The sequence below is a fragment of the Canis lupus genome, chromosome 13, assembly GCF_011100685.1.
Source record: "Canis lupus familiaris isolate Mischka breed German Shepherd chromosome 13, alternate assembly UU_Cfam_GSD_1.0, whole genome shotgun sequence".
Classification (NCBI taxonomy): domain Eukaryota; kingdom Metazoa; phylum Chordata; class Mammalia; order Carnivora; family Canidae; genus Canis; species Canis lupus.
In genome coordinates, this window is record NC_049234.1 from 33,437,055 (window position 1) to 33,456,172 (window position 19,118).

The following is a 19,118-nucleotide window of genomic DNA, read 5'->3' on the forward strand; positions in this document are numbered from 1 at the left end:
AATCACTAGTATCAGAACTTTTAAAAAGCATCCATCACCACTGACCCTATGGACATCAAAAAGGTAAAGAATACCATAAGCAATCCTATGCATACAAATTTTATGCCTTAGATGAAATGGGGTAAATTCTTTGACAGATACAAATAACCAAAGCTTACACAAGGGGAAATAGATAATATTAATAGTCCTATATCTATTAAATACATTGAATCAATAATGAATAACCTTTCAAAAAACAAAACAAAACAAAACACCAGGCCCAGATGATTTCAGTCGTGAGTTTTACCACACACTTAAGAAGAAATTGTATTAATTATTCACAAACTCTTCCAGATAATAGAAGGCAAGGGAATATTTCCTAATTTATTCAATGACACTAGCAGCACTCTAAAACCAAAACCAGATAAAGACATCGCAAGAAAGGAAAACCATAGACAAATATCTCTATGAACATAGATGCAAATGTCCCTTGCAAAATATTAGCAAATGCAGTCCAACAGTTTACAAAAAGGACTAAACACCACGGCCAAGTTGGGTATAAAACCCAAGGTGTTATGTACTGTAGTTGAGCTCCTCAGGGTTCTATGAGAGCTTCTGTGAGGATAATGTGCAGATTATGTGTAAGTCAGGGAAGGCTTCCTGGAGGAAAGGACGTGCCCCAAGTTAGTGAGGTTAAAGTGGTTGAGTGGGTAAGAACACCCACTTTGCAATCATCATGCCTGGGTTTGAGCGATAGCTCACCACTTGCTGCCTGCATGACGGTGCCGAATTATGTGAAATTTCTGTTACCTTGAGTTTCCTCTTCAGAGAAATGGAAATTTCTCCTAGTGCTTTGATGTACGTTAACGTATGTAAACCACTCAGAACACTGGCACATAGTTAGCTCTTACTCTTAGGCTTGCTACTAACGTTATTATTAATCTAGAACTTAAAATATATTGGCAGATATGGGGAGCGTATCCTAAAGGCAACTCAGAGACACCGGAATATTTTAAATAAGGAAGTTTGGTTGGTGATATTTCCATTTTAGTAATAAACATGATCCCTCTAGCAGCAGTGTGGAGTAGCAAGATGAATTACAGAGAGGAGTTTAGAGTCTTTAGTGGTTGCCATCCAGGACAGAAAGAATGAAGGCAGGTGCCAACGCCACGCCTTCCGAGAGGGGTCGGAGTGGGGAGACAGCTATGAGGGATGTTTAGGAGGGAGAATCGGCAGGACCTGGCACCTGATTTAGTGTGGAGATTGTGGGAGAAACGCTGTCCTGGGAAGCAGTAAATAATCTCCGAAGAATGAACACGCCTACAAGACAATTCTTTATTGCTGCAAACATCGCTCTGGAGTAACAGCTTTGTAAATCACTGGAGTGAGTGTCTTCAGGAACGTGAAGAATTGGAACATGAGCAGTAAACCTCAGTGATCCCTGACATAAGCAACAGAAATCTCAGTGAAGAAGAGACTTGGAATGTAACTGGAAGGCTGGCCGGGAAGGCACGAAAGAGGAGAAGAAGAGACAGGATGGTTTCTAACTAGACACATGATGGGACTGGAGGGTATTATGCTGAGTGAAATAAGTCAATAGGAGAAGGACAAACAATATATGGTCTCATGCATTTGGGGAATATAAAAATTAGTGAAAGGGAATAAAGAGGAAAGGAGAAAAATGAGTGGGAAATGTCAGAGAGGGAGACAGAACATGAGAGACTCCTAACTCTGGGAAACGAACTAGGGGTGGTGGAAGGGGAGGTGGGCAGGGGGTGGGGGTGACTGGGTGACGGGCACTGACAGGGGGCACTTGATGGGATGAGCACTGAGTGTTATTCTATATGTTGGCAAATTGAACACCAATAAACAATAAATTTAAAAAAAAAAAGAAAAAACTTAAAAAAAATAGCCACATGATCTTGAATCCCAGCCACCTACAAACACATAGAGATCATGACAATGCTCCTCTGTCCTGACACATGGGTTCATCAGCGAGGATGGAGATTCACTGGAGGAAATCCTAGACACACACACACACACACACACACACACACACACAGGTGTACACACCTGTTAGTTTCTCTAATTCTCACTGTAGGCTTGAGGATCTCCCTAAAACATCCAGTGCTGCTTCACTTACTGTCTTTCTGACATATACAGTGACTGATCTGAAACAAATCACTTCGTCCAGTGTTCCCATTTTGCAGGTGAGAAGAGTTGTGGGTCTAGACACAGTTACGGGTACTCGGAGGTAGAACGAGGACAGAGCCACCAGGCCGCCTTGTGCGGAAAGCTCCGTTCTGCGTGGCTCTGCTACATTTCCCTCCCTCTGCTGCTTTGCTCGCCTCCCTTCTGCCCCTTCCTGCCACCCTTCCTCAAAGCATCTGATAACTACTCCAAGATGGAAGAAGTTTCTCCACGTGTAAGTTTTCCTGAGGTTCATTTTGACGGGATGCTCTTCTCATCTCACCGTTGTAAGATGAAATATGAATAAAGATCCTTCAAACATGAATGGCATGCCTGTGCCCCCTCGGCCCCCCACACCCCAAGTAGAGAAATGTCTCGGTCATGTGATGATCTCCCATGTGTCCCCTGGGAATCCACTTAGGCTTTTTGATTTTCCACTTTAAAACATCTTGTTCGAAAAAAAAAACAAAAAAAAATAAAAAAAAAATAAATAAAACATCTTGTTCGGGTCGCATTAACTATGTCTATTCCTTCATAGCCATCTGATTAACTCTTCTTTACCCAAATTAAGTCTGTTTATTTGTAATTCTTTTGTGAGTTCTGTTACCTCATTTCTGTGGTTTTTATAAATTCGGATCCACTTTTTCCAGTCACGTCTTGCATGAATTTCTTGATGTCTTTTAGCCGGCTTTGGGGTGGTGTGTTATAGTTTGGATCTCCTGGTGTGTTTTCATGGTGTCCTGCATCTTGTTCTGCTTTTCTTCTCATGATGACTTTGTAGGGAGATTGATCACCGTGCTGTTCTCTTGCTCATTTTGAAGTAAATGTAGTTCTTCTGTGGTTTAAAAGTTCAGATAGCTACCCTGATTCCCCAAACCTCACTCTGTGTGGTTATCTTGTAGGGTTAAAAAACATGGCAATTGTTTTCTGGTCTTCCAGGGAGATCTTTGATTTTATGGCTTCCCCTTTGTAAAAACCTAAACTTCTGAGGATGGAGTAAATGGTTCTAATGAAAGTATTTCCCTACATCCTCTCTCCTACCCCACCTCTCACCACCACCACTCTGGATGTTCTCAGGTTAGTTGCCTGGGAATGTTTACTTAGTCCTCCTCTGATTACACCACTCACCCTACTGTCCCTACATCTTTGTATGCGTCTGGCTGCCTCAAATGTCCCTCTTTCTCTGTGTGTGTAGTAAGATCACATTTCTTTTTTTTTAAATAAATTTATTTTTTATTGGTGTTCAATTTGTCAATATACAGAATAACACGCAGTGCTCATCCCGTCAAGTGCCCCTCTCGGTGCCCGCCACCCAGTCACCCCCACCCTCCACCCACCTCCCCTTCCACCACCCCTAGTTCGTTTCCCTGAGTTAGGAGTCTTTCATGTTCTGTCTCCCTTTCTCATATTTCCCACTCATTTTTTCTCCTTTCCCCTTTATTCCCTTTTACTATTTTTTATATTCCCCAAATGCATGAGACCATATAATGTTTGTCCTTCTCCAATTGACTTATTTCACTCAGCATGATACCCTCCAGTTCCATCCACGTCGAAGCAAATGGGGGGTATTTGTAATTTCTAATGGCTGAGGAATATTCCATTGTATACATAGACCACATCTTCTTTATCCATTCATCTTTCGATGGACACCGAGGCTCCTTCCACAGTTTGGCTATTGTGGTCATTGCTGCTAGAAACATCGGGGTGCAGGTGTCCCGGTGTTTCATTGCATCTGTATCTTTGGGGTAAATCCCCAGCACTGCAATTGCTGGGTCGTAGGGCAGGTCTACTTTTTACTTCTTTGAAGAACCTCCACACAGTTTTTGGAAGTGGCTGCACCAGTTCACATTCCCACCAACAGTGTAAGAGGGTTCCCCTTTCTCCACATCCTCTCCAACATTTGTGGTTTCCTGCCTTGTTAATTTTCCCCATTCTCACTGGTGTGAGGTGGTATCTCATTGTGGTTTTGATTTGTATTTCCCTGATGGCAAGTGATGCTGGAGCATTTTCTCATGTGCGTGTTGGCCATGTCTATGTCTTCCTCTGTGAGATTTCTCTTCATATCTTTTGCCCATTTCATGATTGGATTGTTTGTTTCTTTGCTGTTGAGTTTAATAAGGTCTTTATAGATCTTGGAAACTAGCCCTTTATCTGATATGTCATTTGCAAATATCTTCTTCCATTCTGTAGGTTGTCTTTGAGTTTTGTTGACTGTATCCTTTGCTGTGCAAAAGCTTCTTATCTTGATGAAGTCCCAATAGTTCATTTTTGCTTTTGTTTCTTTTGCCTTCGTGGATGTATCTTGTAAAAAGTTACTGTGGCCGAGTTCAAAAAGGGTGTTGCCTGTGTTCTCCTCTAGGATTTTGATGGACTCTTGTCTCACATTTAGATCTTTCATCCATTTTGAGTTTATCTTTGTGTATGGTGCAAGAGAGTGGTCTAGTTGCATTCTTCTGCATGTGGATGTCCAATTTTCCCAGCACCATTTATTGAAGAGACTGTCTTTCTTCCAGTGGATTGTCTTTCCTCCTTTGTTGAATATTAGTTGACCATAAAGTTGAGGGTCCACTTCTGGATTCTCTATTCTGTTCCATTGATCTATGTGTCTGTTTTTGTGCCAGTACCACGCTGTCTTGATGACCACAGCTTTGTAGTACAACCTGAAATCTGGCATGAGATCACATTTCTTTGATAAGATCCAAATAAAAGGGTGTTGTCTTTGGAAAACTCCTCTGCTGCCTTCACAGAGATTGCCCTTCTTGAAATAGCCGGTGCTTGCCTCTATCACCACTCAGACTGCCTACAGTCAACAATGGGCTTTGTCATTATTGAGCTTTGCCTTTGGGATCCCTGGGTGGCGCAGCGGTTTGGCGCCTGCCTTTGGCCCAGGGCGCGATCCTGGAGACCCGGGATCGAATCCCACGTCGGGCTCCCGGTGCATGGAGCCTGCTTCTCCCTCTGCCTGTGTCTCTGCCTCTCTATTGAGCTTTGCCTTTGATTAGCTGTGTGAGTGTGGATGACTTACCTCTGTGAGCCTCATTTTACTCACTACTAAAGGGTTTAATAATAAACTACTCTCAGACGTTTGAGGGGATGTTAAATAATATAACATTCATGGTCAATTTTTGTGAGGTCTTTGTTTGTTTTTTAAGTCCCCCCCATGTAGATCATAAAATTATTTTTTCCCCTATATTTTATTTATTTATTCATGAGAGACACAGAGAGAGGCAGAGACATAGGCAGAGGGAGAAACATGTCACCCGCGGGAGGATCGATATGGGATTTGATCCTGGATCCCAGAACTCTGGGATCATGCCCCGAGCCAAAGGCAGATGACATCCAAGCACTGAGCCACATAGGTGTCCCTAGATCATAAAATTCTTGGGTCAGAAGCCATGTCCTCTCTTCCATCCCATTTGGATCTCTCTCTCTTTCCGTCCTCCTCATGCCCTCACTTCTCCTCTACTCTCACATATTTACTGGAAGCCTCAGCTAAGTGGCACATGGCAGGGACACAAAACACAGCTTCTCTGAGAAGCTAACTTCCTGAACTAACCATTACCCCCTGCCCTCCTCCCTGCCGACAAGGCACTAGAGAGTATGAAAGACAATGCTGTGGGTGAGGATCTGGAGCTCTTCTGGAGGATCAGGTGTAGGGACGAGAGACAGACACACATCTGGTCAGAGTGGAAACTGGATGATGAGGAAGAGGGACATTCAGGAGGGGACACAGGCAGTACAGGACACACACAGTACACACTGTGCCTGCCATTTGCCAAAGCTGGGAGCAGAAAGCACAGACGACTGGAGGACAGAGTAGAGAGTGAATCTGGCCCATCGTGAGTTCCTTGGATGCCATGCCTAGAACACTTGGATTATTTTGTTTTCGAATAACCAGAGGAGCATAAGCAATATATCCAATTTTTCCAGTTAGCTCTCGCTTTCCTGCTTCCCTATATGGGACTGTCAGGGACAGAGAGAGAGACAGAGACAGAGACATTGAACGAGGCAACTTGGCATTCAGAAAAGATCTTGGGCAGCCTTTCAGAGGAGGGGAGAGGAGAATTTGGACTGAGCTGTAGCAGGAGCGTGTTTGCTGAATATATGAGGTGTTAAATCAGTCATTAGTGCTGGGCTCAGCAGGCTCCTTCCTCCACAAGAGCCTGCCTTCCTCCTTTCTGTGTCCCTCTCAGCCTTTGGATTAATGCCACCAAAGTGTCTTCTCACTCACTCCACCAGTGATGATGTAATCGCTTGCCTAAACTCAGACTTCACTCTCTTCATTATCATTGTGTTTTTGTTTTTTGTTTTCTTTTATCTCTTGGGCTCCAACCATTTATTCAAGGGCTCCAAAGAATGGTTTGTTCTGCTTTCTGGTTTTATGTCTTTTTATTACACCCCAGTGCCGTCTTAAAAACCCCTAGTCTTTAACATTTCCAAAACAATCTGCAAATATTAGCTAACCCGATTTGCACCTCGGCCCTGGAAGCTGGGTCAGTGGGATTATTTCTGCTTTTTGAGTAATATTCCATTGTATACATAAACCACATCTTCTTTATTTCTGCTTTATATGCGGGAGCCCTGGTTGGGAAAGGTTAAGGAATTTGCCTGAGTTTGCAAAATAAAGCTCAAACTAAATGCATCATTCACAGGAGGATCATTCCTGGCTGATCACCATCCTGTTTTTTGAGAAGCAGCTGGAGGGAGAGAAGAGGATGGAGGTGGTTCAGGGGAAGTCTGAGGACAGCTTCCATGCTTTGTCTAAATACCCCATGGACATCAGGTGGATTTCTCACTAGATGTAATTATCTGCTTGCATGTCTCCCACCCATTGGGTGCTCCTTGATGGCAGGAATAGATAGACATGTACCCACCTTTATAATTAGCACCATATCTGATGCACAGTATGTGTTTAGTAGTAACATGTGTGTCTGAAATACAGAAAGTACCAGAGATATAGATTTCTTCCCCTCCTTGGCTAGAGCATCATGAGTAGCATTAGGGAGAGTGTCATTTCTACTTCATTTGTGGGTTTTGGAGCCAGCCTAATCCACGTCTTGCCTACATCCGTGCCCTTGTAATCTGGGACAGATCACGTAGCCTTACTAACCTTATTTTCCTCCTTTGTGAAACAAAAGAAAACAACAACAACAATAACAATACTTCTTCATGGACTTGCTGTAATGAGAACAAAACTGTCATGAACTAAGTGAACTTCTAAGCGCACTTCTGCCTCCCACGTTGAACACACACACCCATCAAAGTATCAATATTCTATGTCCCCTCATTGGCCAAGTGCAAAGTTATCAAATGTTGGACGCAAAGTACATACACTTTTGGAACTTACTGCTTCCACCTGAAGATCAGAAGTAACTGAGTACTAAGTTCTGCTAAGGTAAACAATACGAAGAACTTCCTGGGACTAAGCCAGATGGTTTCGACTAGTGGGAGTCATCCGTATAAATACTAAATCACATGTAGAATTTAAGAAACAAATCAGAAGATCATAGGGGAAGGGAGCGGAAAATAAAATAAGATGAAGGCAGAGAGGGAGACAAACCACAAGAGACTCAACACTAGGAAACAAACTGAGGGTGGCTGGAGGGGAGGTGGGTAGGGGGATGGGGTTACTGGGGGATGGGCATGAAGCGGGGCACGTGATGGGATGAGCACTGGGGGTTATATGTAACTGATGAATTACTGAACTCTACCTCCAAAGCTAATGATACAGTATATATTAATTGAATTTAAATAAAAAAAGATATAAATAAAAATACTAAATACTTTTGATTAGGTGACTGCTTTTTGTTGCCAGAGAAATTCTGAGGATAAGATATGCCTCAACCAAACTTTACGACAGCTGTATGTAACAGCAGTTTGTCAGTACCTCGCATGGGACTCTGCAACAATTGGTGCTCATTAAATGTTTACAGACCACATGGATAATTTGTTTGGCACTGGTTTTCACTAATAGCCATGGAGAATAATATAAAATAAAAAAAAATGCACTCAGTACGTGATATGGGAATGGAAAGAGTTTTTACATTATATTCCTACTTTCTGAAATCTGAAGATAGGGTGAATTTGTAAGGTTCACAGATACACAAGTTAGTATAGCAATCTGAAAATTACTTTGATTACATCAAAAACCAATTGTACCTATTCTCTGATTCTAAAATATGTTGCCTATTTTGAAATCTTCAAGATTAAAAAAGGCCAATTGATTCTCAAACTCACCAGATGTGGAATACACTATCTTGTTTTTAATTTAATTTTTATTTTTTTATTTTTTGTGGCACCATTTCCCCTAATGTGCCATATTGCATTCCCTCGATGGGTTTTTGAAGATACTAAGAATTTGGTTCAAGTGTATTTTGAGACACCTGTAACACTCCTTAGAGAACGGACAGGACCACGCCCAGAATTAATAACCAGAATTGCAAATCACTCACGTTGGAGCTTTACCAATGAAAGAGAAAAAAAATGAAGTGGGAAGTATAGAACAAAGTATAACCCTAGTACCTATATTCTACGCTGTCGCTTTGATAATTCCGATTCAGACTTCTGATGCATCAGGACGAGTATCCAAGAAGGCAAATGAGACAGAGTTTTAAAGGAAACATCTATAGTGTGTTTCCCAGAAGTAGATTATGCATGCAGTATGCAAATTACCTCTTGAATTTCTTGCTGAAGCTGGAACACAAAACACCAAAGGCCATTCTCTGGATTACCTCATCCTTAAATAAGAAGGAGAAAAAGGAAGCTGAACACAAACAGCAAAGAGGACACTGAAATCTTTGCTAAAAGGGTCATTTATGTGGGTGTGTTATATTGAAATCACAAAGCTTTTTACATCCTAAATTTGAGTACCATGACAAGATTTTTCATTGGAAGGGAGATAGTTTATCTCTTAGATGGTTTCATCTGATTCCTGGTTTTGAAAACTAAGAAGGGAGCTCATGAAGCTTTTAGAGTTGCTTGTATTTTGGAGGTACACGACACCAGGGAGAGCCTTGTTTTGGCTACATGTTTTGACCATATTACAATCCAAATAAGCAGCGTTTCCATAAGTAGTATCAAATGTATAAAAAGAAAAATTCATTCTTTCTTATCCCATCTATTTATAGTGTAAAGGCTCCAACTTCAAGGTTTTTTTTTTCCCTCTCTGCTATTATTAACTTGTACATCCTCCATTGTGGCAAACACATTTTAATTACATTTTCTGCTTGATGAATTTCCAATTCCCTGTCTTTTATTCTAGGTAACCCTGAACTTAGAAAAGGGACTGAATAATTGAAAAATCTCAAATGTTTAGTAATTTGGAGGGACAATGAAAATGGGATGGTTTCTTTAAACATCTTAAAACCTTACTCTTTACCAATCATCACTGTAACAACTGGTGTTTCACTGGACCTCCAAACATCTAAAGATGATCCTGGCTTTCAGAGGGGACACATCCAAAGCTTTAGCACATTAATTTGATTTAGATTTTTATTTTGCTCCTTGGGAAAAGAGAGGCTGTGTTCTTTCCTGCTCAGTTAGATTAAAATGGCACGGTTGTCCTATTGTATGTATATCCTATTGTATGTCCAACTTGGCCTGGGTTGAGTTCTGTTATGGAGGTGGATGGTGGGTTTGTGCCATAAGCTAGATTATGTGTTAGCCTCTACTGAAATGGACATGGCCTCTGATATTGAGACCGTATAGCTTAGCTTGGGAAATGGCTTTCCATGCAGAAAGGGGTTTATGATAAACATGATATCTTACTTTTGTACTGTGTTCTTCATAAACCTCTTCCTGCCTCTATCTATGTGGTGAAATAGAGCTACAACAGCACCCGGAGGGGCCTTAGCTGAGGGAAAGGAGGGGTAGACTTCTGGTGATGGGATGTTCCCCTACCTCAGGTGCCTTCTTTTGACTGTTCATCATGGTGATAAAATTTGCCTGTCTTCTGTTTGTCTTCCATTTGAGTCTCGCAGGACACCAGGGCCGATAGAGAATTAGGAGGGATATATTCCTTACGATGGTTATTCAAGGTACTTGTAGACCTGGCAACTGGGGTTCTCCCTCTGGGCCCCCAAACATGGGAGTGTCCCATTCCCTCCTTTACTCCACCCTACAGGGCACAGAGTCCATGGAGCCACTGCTGTACCTACTGAGACTTAGTTCTTTCTTTTAAACCACTGTGTGGGGACTCAGGCTTCGGAAATCCCTATTAGCTTCCTGCCTAATGCCAGGCTTATATGAGTCACTTTCTAACATAACAGCCTTCCTTCCAAAGGTGAACTCTTCCACAGGTATATATGCTTTTCAGTTTTAGGGGTAGAAAAAAGTATGTGCTCTCAGGGTTAGACGGCTGTGAGTGGGGCTCAAGTTGGATGGGTAGGCAGTTTGTCAACAGGTGTACCCAGCGGGCACCTCTTAGTGTAGGGTGGGGGGATGATTCAAGGAGAAGGCACTAGGCTGAAGCCTCCCTTGGAGCTCTTGCCCCATGCCCTGTGAGTGTCAGAGCTGAGCCTGAGGCTGTGACCTAGCTTGTACTAGAGAGGGAAAAAAGGAGGTTATAAAAGTTAAATGGAATAAGGCCCAGAACACTGGCAATAACAACAGTTGGCACTTACATATCAACTTGCTGTGGACCAGGCTCTGTTCTAAGCCCATTATAGGTATGACTCCATCTAACCCTTACAATTAGACTCTGATGAGCATGAAGTCCCTTCCATTTTGCAAATGGTAGTACGCAGTATTGTAGGCTTTTGAGTCCTACAATATTATAAATTTGTGCACGATTAAACACCCCATTTTATAAATGAAGACACGAGGGCACAGAGACAAAGCAAGTCACCCACAGGCACCTGGTAAGATTTGTTCCAAGGCCATCCACCTACAAGTCTGTGTTGAACCATTTCACCGCTCTGTCAAAAGAGAATGCACACAGAAGACCACTCTGGGAATAGTTGATTCACTGCCTTCTGCATCATGTTTTCAGGATCCAGGACTTTAAGTTAAGTGTCAAGACCTCGAAGTGTGGACGCAAAGGGACCATTGGCAGAAGAACACCTTGTGACCTCTGCTTTCCCTGCTGCTCTCAGGTGGATGGAATCCCAACCACTTAAGCTGACCCATAAGATGCTCTTACACTGGATAGTCTGTTTCACTTTGGGAAATTCAGCTCATTCCTTATCAGCCTCCTTGGTGGCCACGCTCCAGCCCGTTCTGCTACTTCAACTCCTACACACAGTAACACCCTACACACGGTAACACCTCTCTTCTTACCCAGGCTCTGCTCCCAGGTCCTCTTCCCCCTCCCCCAGTTAAATCCTACCCATTCTCCAATTTTCAGCTCCATGTTGCTTTCCTCCAAAGGACTACTTCCACCAACACCTCCCTTGTACTGTGGATTTGTTAGCGCCCTGCAATGTTCCATATTGCAGCACCTATCCAACCTGGTTGGCATGCCTGTCCATCATCTGTGTTCGCCATGAAATTCAGAAGAGGAATTGTGTGGTTTTCCATTGAGTTCTCCAGAGCCAAGCACAGAGCCTGCAAAATTCAGAGTTGAACAAACAAAACAAAACAACAACAAAACAAAACCCAACACACACCCCCACACAACAAACAAACAAAACCCCTGAAAACACTGGTTGTTTAGTGACTAGGTTAATAAAATATCAACAGCTTTCAAATCATTAGCTATAATGTTTTTTAAGATTTTATTTATTTATTCATGAGAGACACACAGAGAGGCAGAGACACAGGCAGAGGGAGAAGCAGGCTCCATGAAGGGAGCCTGATGTGGGACTTGATGCCCAGACTCCAGGATGCCCTGGGCTGAAGGAAGACGCTTAATTGCTGAGCCACCCAGGCATCCCTCATTAGCTATAATTTTAGGAATAATTAGCATCATATGTTTATTTTCCTTTCTACTTCTCTTGTCAATTTGCAATGTTAGGGAGTATGCTGACAAGAGGAAGAAGAAAAATTAATAGGAAAATGTGACTGCTTCTTTACATTGAGAGGAAAGAAAGTGTAGAACTTAAACATTCAGGTTTGGATTTAACAAATTCCAACTTGTTCAGATTTTTTTGAAACCATATGCTTATCACCATATTTTTCCTGCCTCTCCCTCCCATCTTCTATTTCAATTTTAACAGGCACATGCAATTCACATCTAATTTTAGGTGTGGGCACATGAAGTTCAACATGTTTTGCAAAAACAATCAAATGTAGAAGAAATGAAGTTTAATGCATCTCACCAACTTTTAGCATAAAACTGCATATCCATGAGACATCATGAAAAAGAAGAATAGAAAGCACAACAAAAGAAAACACACATGGTCTGGACTGGACTGAATGTAACTAGAACAAAACAAACTCCAATTTTTTCAGAAAAGGTCCCTAAATAACCCTAACTTCATTCCCAGTTTATAGGGAGCTGAAGTGAAATTACATGCAATACTAAAGAAGGTGGATGGAAACCGTGCCAAAAATGTAAAAGTGTTTCTAAATATTTACATTTGCTTAGAGTTTCCCAAAGAAATCACTGATTTAAGGATTAGTAAATGAATGAGCACTTTTAATAACAATGCAGTAACAACACAAAGACAAACTATTCTAGAGACAGCTGCCTCCATTCTGAAAAGCATGTGGTGTGTACACATTTGGCTTCGAGGATAAAAGGAAATTCTTGGTGAAAAAAAAAAAAAAACAGCCCAGGGGGGAAAAAAAGGAGCAGTGAGACATGGGGACTGGTCGTGGGAATAGAAAGGGGAAGGTTGATGATTTCTCCTGTAATTGTGATACCACAAGATATGGGGACCATGGAAGCCATCCTCCACCCAGACTTATAAGTTTGGGTTATTCCTCTCTCATTTCTCTATAAAGTTTGTATATAATACTTTAAAGCCCTAAAAACTAGTCTCAGACATATAATAAATAAGCTGTACTGCTGTTATCTATTTCCTAAGTGAGGAAGTTATTATGGAGAATAATAAAAACTGACAAATACATAGGAAGGGGCGATGTCATAGAGGTGGGAGCCCAAACCCTCCTCAGGATGATTAAGGCCATTGAGGCATCTGTAAAGTGGGGCAGTCTCGTGGCATGATCTGTATGATCCTGTTCAGATTCACTTGTCATAAACAAGCATTGAATAGGTGCCTCCTTCCAGAACACATTGTTCTGGGCACTGATACACAGTCTAGGTGCTAGTGGCAAGAAGATAACCAATCATAAGTAAGTAAGTAAATAAATAAATAATTTAAGATGGGCATTAATATTTCTAATAAAAATATAATATGGTCATGCGACAGAGATGATAGGAAGAGGGTGGATCAATAAGAGGAATCTCAAGGAGGAGTAACATTTGAAAAATAGCTACATGCTAACTAGGATCCAGCTATATTGGGGAAGAACAGTGTAAAAAAGACAGAGCATCATGTGAAAGAGTCTCCTAGACAAAAAGAAGAGTTTTCAACAAAGAAAAAAGTCAGAAGGACAAATACAGCCTGATCACAGTTATATGAGGTGTCTACAGTAGTCAAACGCATGGAAGCAGAGAACAGAATGATGGTTGCCAGGAGTCAGGGGAGAGGGGGAAATGGGCAAATGGTTTTCAATTTATATAAAGTTTCTGTTATGCAAGATTAATTCCAGTACAGCTCTGCTGTACAACATGGTATCCGGGTTAACAATACGGCATTTTGCACTTTAAAATATGTTAATAGGATTGTTCTCAAGTTATATGTGCTTCCCAAAACACACATGCATACACACACACACACGCACACACACACACACAAGAATGTGAGAAAAGTTGTGGATATAATGGATATGTTTAGTACTTTGGTTGCAGTGATGGCATCATGAGTATATAATACAGATGTGGAAACTCATCAAGGGGTATATATTAAATCTGAGCAATTACTTATATATCAGTTATATCTCAAAAAGAAAAAGGAAAGAAAAAAGGAAGGGAGGAAGGATATAGTAGCATACTATACAGTAGCATACAGTAGCATATAACGAATGGAGGAGCAAATGCTAGGAAGTAGGTTTGGCAAGATGCAAAGAACCATGCTGTGTAGATTCTTTCAAGTCAGGGTGGGTAAAATAGATTTACACTTCCTATTAGTAGAAACTGCTGGAGGGTTTCGCATTGGCAAATATTAATTTGACTCAGGTTATTAAAATCCCACTCTGGCTGCTGTGTGGGAAATAGACTCTAGAGAGGCAAGAACCAAAGCTGGCAGGCCAGGGAGGGGGAAATTTTAGCAGCCAGATGGGGACCATGAGTGGGGACACAGAGGAAGAAGTGGAAATGGAGCCTCATCAGATGTGGGAAATATTCTGCTCATAGAGAAGATCAGAATTGTCCATTGATTGGAGGTGGATGTGAATAATGTGAGGGATCAGGGTAAATATAAATCTGTATGCAAATGCATTTGCTTGTGTAAGAACATGTGTGAACATGAATGTGTGGTTTTTCCTTTCTCTGAATTAAAAGGATGAAATATAAGCAACTAGGTTATTCAAGTTGATGCATCTCAGTTAAAGGATTTTTTTTCATGAGAACCAGCTAAAATGACTCCTCTCTGTATTGCCTCATTCTCAGGGCATGTGATCTCCCTGGACGGCCCAGTGGGTAAGGGTAGAATGGTGTTGGCTCCAAGCTTCAACTATTGTACCCAAGAATATCTGCCAAAATCCCATGCTAATATCTCTAAAGAGCCACCATTCACCATCCCAGACAGTGAACAGCAAAGACATTTAGTTCTCAAGAAATAATGAGCTACCACAAATTATTGTATAAGGATATCGTATGTGGAAATAGTCGTTTGGGATAGTAATTCTAAATAGGGCGTGCAGAAATAATCTGAGACAGGAGGCAAGAGGGAAGAAGATTGGTTTGAAGTCTTCAGAACAAAGAGATGAGATGGTGATATAAGACGTGTGGGTTGCCATGGGAATCAAGGAAATTAAATGAATATAACGGTGCAGAACAAATATTAGTTAAGTACACACTATGTATGAAGCATTCAGCTAAGCACAAGAGCCCTTTAGGGAGGGATTTCAAACCCACTGAAATGGAGTCTGAGAGGTTAAGCAGCTTCCTCCAAGTCACAGGACTAGGAGTGGGTCGAGCCAGGCTCCCCACGGATCCATGGAGGCATGCCTGCGCTTGTCTTACTGTACAATACTGTCTCCTCGTGGTGTCTTCGACCTTCCACATCAAATCCATTCACATTCTGTTGGTGATTGATTCTGTCTTCATTCACTTGACTTTGCCATCGGCATTGCCCTAATTCAGATCCCTGTCATCTCTCACCTGGTGCAGTAGACTTCTCATTTCCTAAAACCTAAGAAATGAGAGGACCTGAACACTCAGGTTTAAACAATGAAGGTGGAGTTTTGATATTTTGAACCTGAGCATGTGAGGCCTGTTTTGTGCCTTCCAAGGCATTCAGTCTGGCCCTCACATGGCTACTTAAAGGTATATTTTTCATATGGCTGGGTTAGGAATCTGGTAGCACTTTTGTATATTTGAGCCAAGAAGGCAACTGTTCTGATAAACTTCACACTCTATAAACATTGGCAGAAACAGGAAAATCAGAAAGTGCCTGAAATTTTGCCAGACACACCATTAACTTGTTCACTTACTAGGGGTTGTAGGGAACAATTGGTTGAACTCGTCTTTAATCAAATAAATTATACTTATGCTTTGCTGGTGTCTATATTATTGTTTGTCTAAATGGTCAAAAAGTGGTTGTAGCTGGATTTAGGGAAGTTTTGGTCTCTGTACTTCTCCAGAGAACAGGACAATGCTTTGGTGGGGCTGTTTGGGAGGCAGGGAGCTCTGATGAATGTCAATCTAAATAAATCTCTCTAATGCTAAGCAAATGAACAGATGAGTCATGTGGCTGACTCAGAACTCCTGCAGTAATTGGGACACTCTCAAGTTTCCTGAAGTATTTTTCTCAGGTCATTCCAAGCCTCCAATTCAGTCATCATCATGCTTTATTTTCAAAGTGTCAGTTGGATGACACCTTCATTAAAGCCATTATGACTTTAATACTGATGATCATTCTGGAAACTGACAGCTTTGTGACATTAGGAGAAGATGGACCATTGCTAATTTATATGCTTTGGTGTTCTGTCAAAATGGAAGTCTTCCCAATCCATCTGCCCCTGACCATTCCTGGCATCCCGTTCTTTGACTTGAGCAATACTACAGCTAGTCTAGAGGTAGAACCTCAGATTCACTTTGCTCTTTATCTTCCCTCCTTCTTGCATCCACCGTTTACCACTTTCTATTATTTCTCACTTAGAGAGATCTCTTAAATAATCCCCTTCTCCAATTTCCTGTCCACTCACTTAGTGAGCAGGGATCAAACTCTGCCTAAGGAGACATGGTCCCCTCAGCTGCCCTATGTTTGTAAAGTCATCTTTCAAAGTCATGCTACTTACAAACACAAGCAATGAAATAAATAACTTTAAAGGCACCACAAACAGTAACAGCACTAGAGTCTATGAGAGTATGACTGGATTTGAAGTAGAGATACAGAGATAAAATTAGAAGTGCAGGAACACCTCAAAGTGGGTGTGCATATGTATGTATTTGTTTTTTTTGTTGTTGTTGTTGTTGTTGTTTTCTATGATAAAGGATATTAAGTCAAATCTAAAGGATGAATCAGACGTATCAATAAAAAATGCTGAGGAAACTGGTTAATTATTTGGAAAAATCTGATACTTCATTCAAGTATCTACTAATGTAATTTCAAGTTTAAAATATTACCAGTGAAATTTTAAAACCACTATAAGGAAAATAAATACTTTTAACCACAGGATGGGAAATGCCTAAGAATAATGCCATGGGGAAAATCATAAAGAAAAATGTACATTGGATTGATAAAATAATATTATAAAATTGTTGTACATAAAAGGACATAATAAAATATTTAAAACCAGCAGATTAAGAAAAATATATTTCGGGCAGCCCTGGTGGCTCAGTGGTTTGGCGCTGCCTTCAGCCCAAGGTGTGATGCTGGAGACCCGGATTGAGTCCCACATCCAGCTCCCCACATGGAGCCTGCTTCTCCCTCTGCCTGTGTCTCTGCCTCCCTCACTCTCTGTATCTCTCAGAAATAAATAAATAAAATCTTAAAAAAAAATACATTTCCAACACATAAGACAGATATAGAGTTGATATTTTTAAAGGGCTTTAGTAAATTAGAAAAGTAATATATCAATAATAAAATAAACAAAGAAGAAATGCTCATTCTCTCTCCCTCTCTGTCTCTGTCTCTCTCTCACATACACACACTCAGGAACACATGCAATTAAAATGCCATGGCTTGGGATGCCTTGGGTGGCTCAGGGTGTGATCCCGGGGTCCTAGGGTCGAGTCCTGCATCAGGCTTCCCGCAGGAAGCCTGCTTCTCCCTCTGCCTGTGTTCTCTGCCTCCCTCTTTGTGTTTCTTATGAATAATTTTAAAAAATCTTTTAAAAATATATAAAAATAAATAAAATGCTGTGGCTCAAAAGCTTATAATAAAAGTAACAAAAACCAGTTATCAATTTAACTAGTAAAAGTAAATGTATTTTACATTTGAAAAATTAGTTATTCTCATTGAATACCAAATGGACAAGATTTAGAAAAATATGATTAGTGCTGATTCAGAATTTGTATTTTTATCCCAATCAAATCAGAGCTGTCACATATGGCAGATTTATCAAGAAAATTCCAAATTAAAAAATTTCCACCTTAATGTTTTCTCTAGATCTTGGCTGCTCTTACAGCACTTGTCTTTGTTGTCATTTGTTGTCACCTGAATAACTGACTCCCCAAAAACTTAACCACTCATAGTCTACTGTTGAGTGGAAGCCTTACAAATAACACAATGAAGATATATTTTGTCAGTTATATGTATTATATTGAATTCTTACAATAAAGTAAACTAGAGAGGAGAAAATGTTATTAAGAAAGTCATAAGAACTTTGCAATACTACACAGCATTTTTTAAAAGATTTTTATGTATTTATTCATGACAGACACAGTGAGAGAGGCAGAGACGCAGGCAGAGGGAGCGGCAGGCTCCCTGTGGGGAGCCTGATGCAGAACTCCATCCCAGGATCACTGGATCACACCCTGAGCCAAAGGCAGACACTCAACTACTGAGCCACTCAGGTGCCCCTGCACAGCATTTATCAAAAAAAAAAAAATCCACATATAAATATGGACCCACACACTTCAAATCCCTGTTGCCCAGGGTCAACTCTATGAAGTCAGCAAGGAGAACTTTGAAAGGTATGTCGATGCTCATCTCTGGAGCCACTCAGTGTACAAGGAGTCTTTCACTGTATCCAGCCCTGGAGTGGCTCCAGAGAAGAACACTTGACTCACCTAGGTTATGGACCTGAGGCAGGTGAAAGCCTGCAGTTCCCATCTTCTAGTCTTTCAGTTCCTCCTTTCCTCACATTAGAGTGCCTTATTCATAGCACAATGAGCTTCATGGGGATGGAGTCTGAGCCTGTCTGTGTCACTATGAATCCTCAGCACAGAGCATAATGCCTGGTGTGTGTTATGTGCTCAAAAAAAAAATGTGTAGGTATATTTGAATATATTTGCAAATGGCTCAGGCTGCAAGATCAGGAGTCTTCTAACACAGATTCGCAGAAGATCAAGATTCCAGAGAAATGATAAAGGGAAAATGTTCGGGTCCACCTCCATGATCCCTGTTGCTCACACCCAGGTGAAGTCATTAAGAAAAACATCCAAAGATGGTTAGTTTTTTTCCAAAACCAGAGCCGCTCAAATTAGAAAACCCCATGGCAGCCTCAGGATGAAACAGTGTGATCTCAGCACCACGTTTGTTGTTATGAGAATGGAAATGCCTATAAGTTCAGAGGATTTCCAACCAGCATTTTCTCCATGAGACTCAGAAGAACGC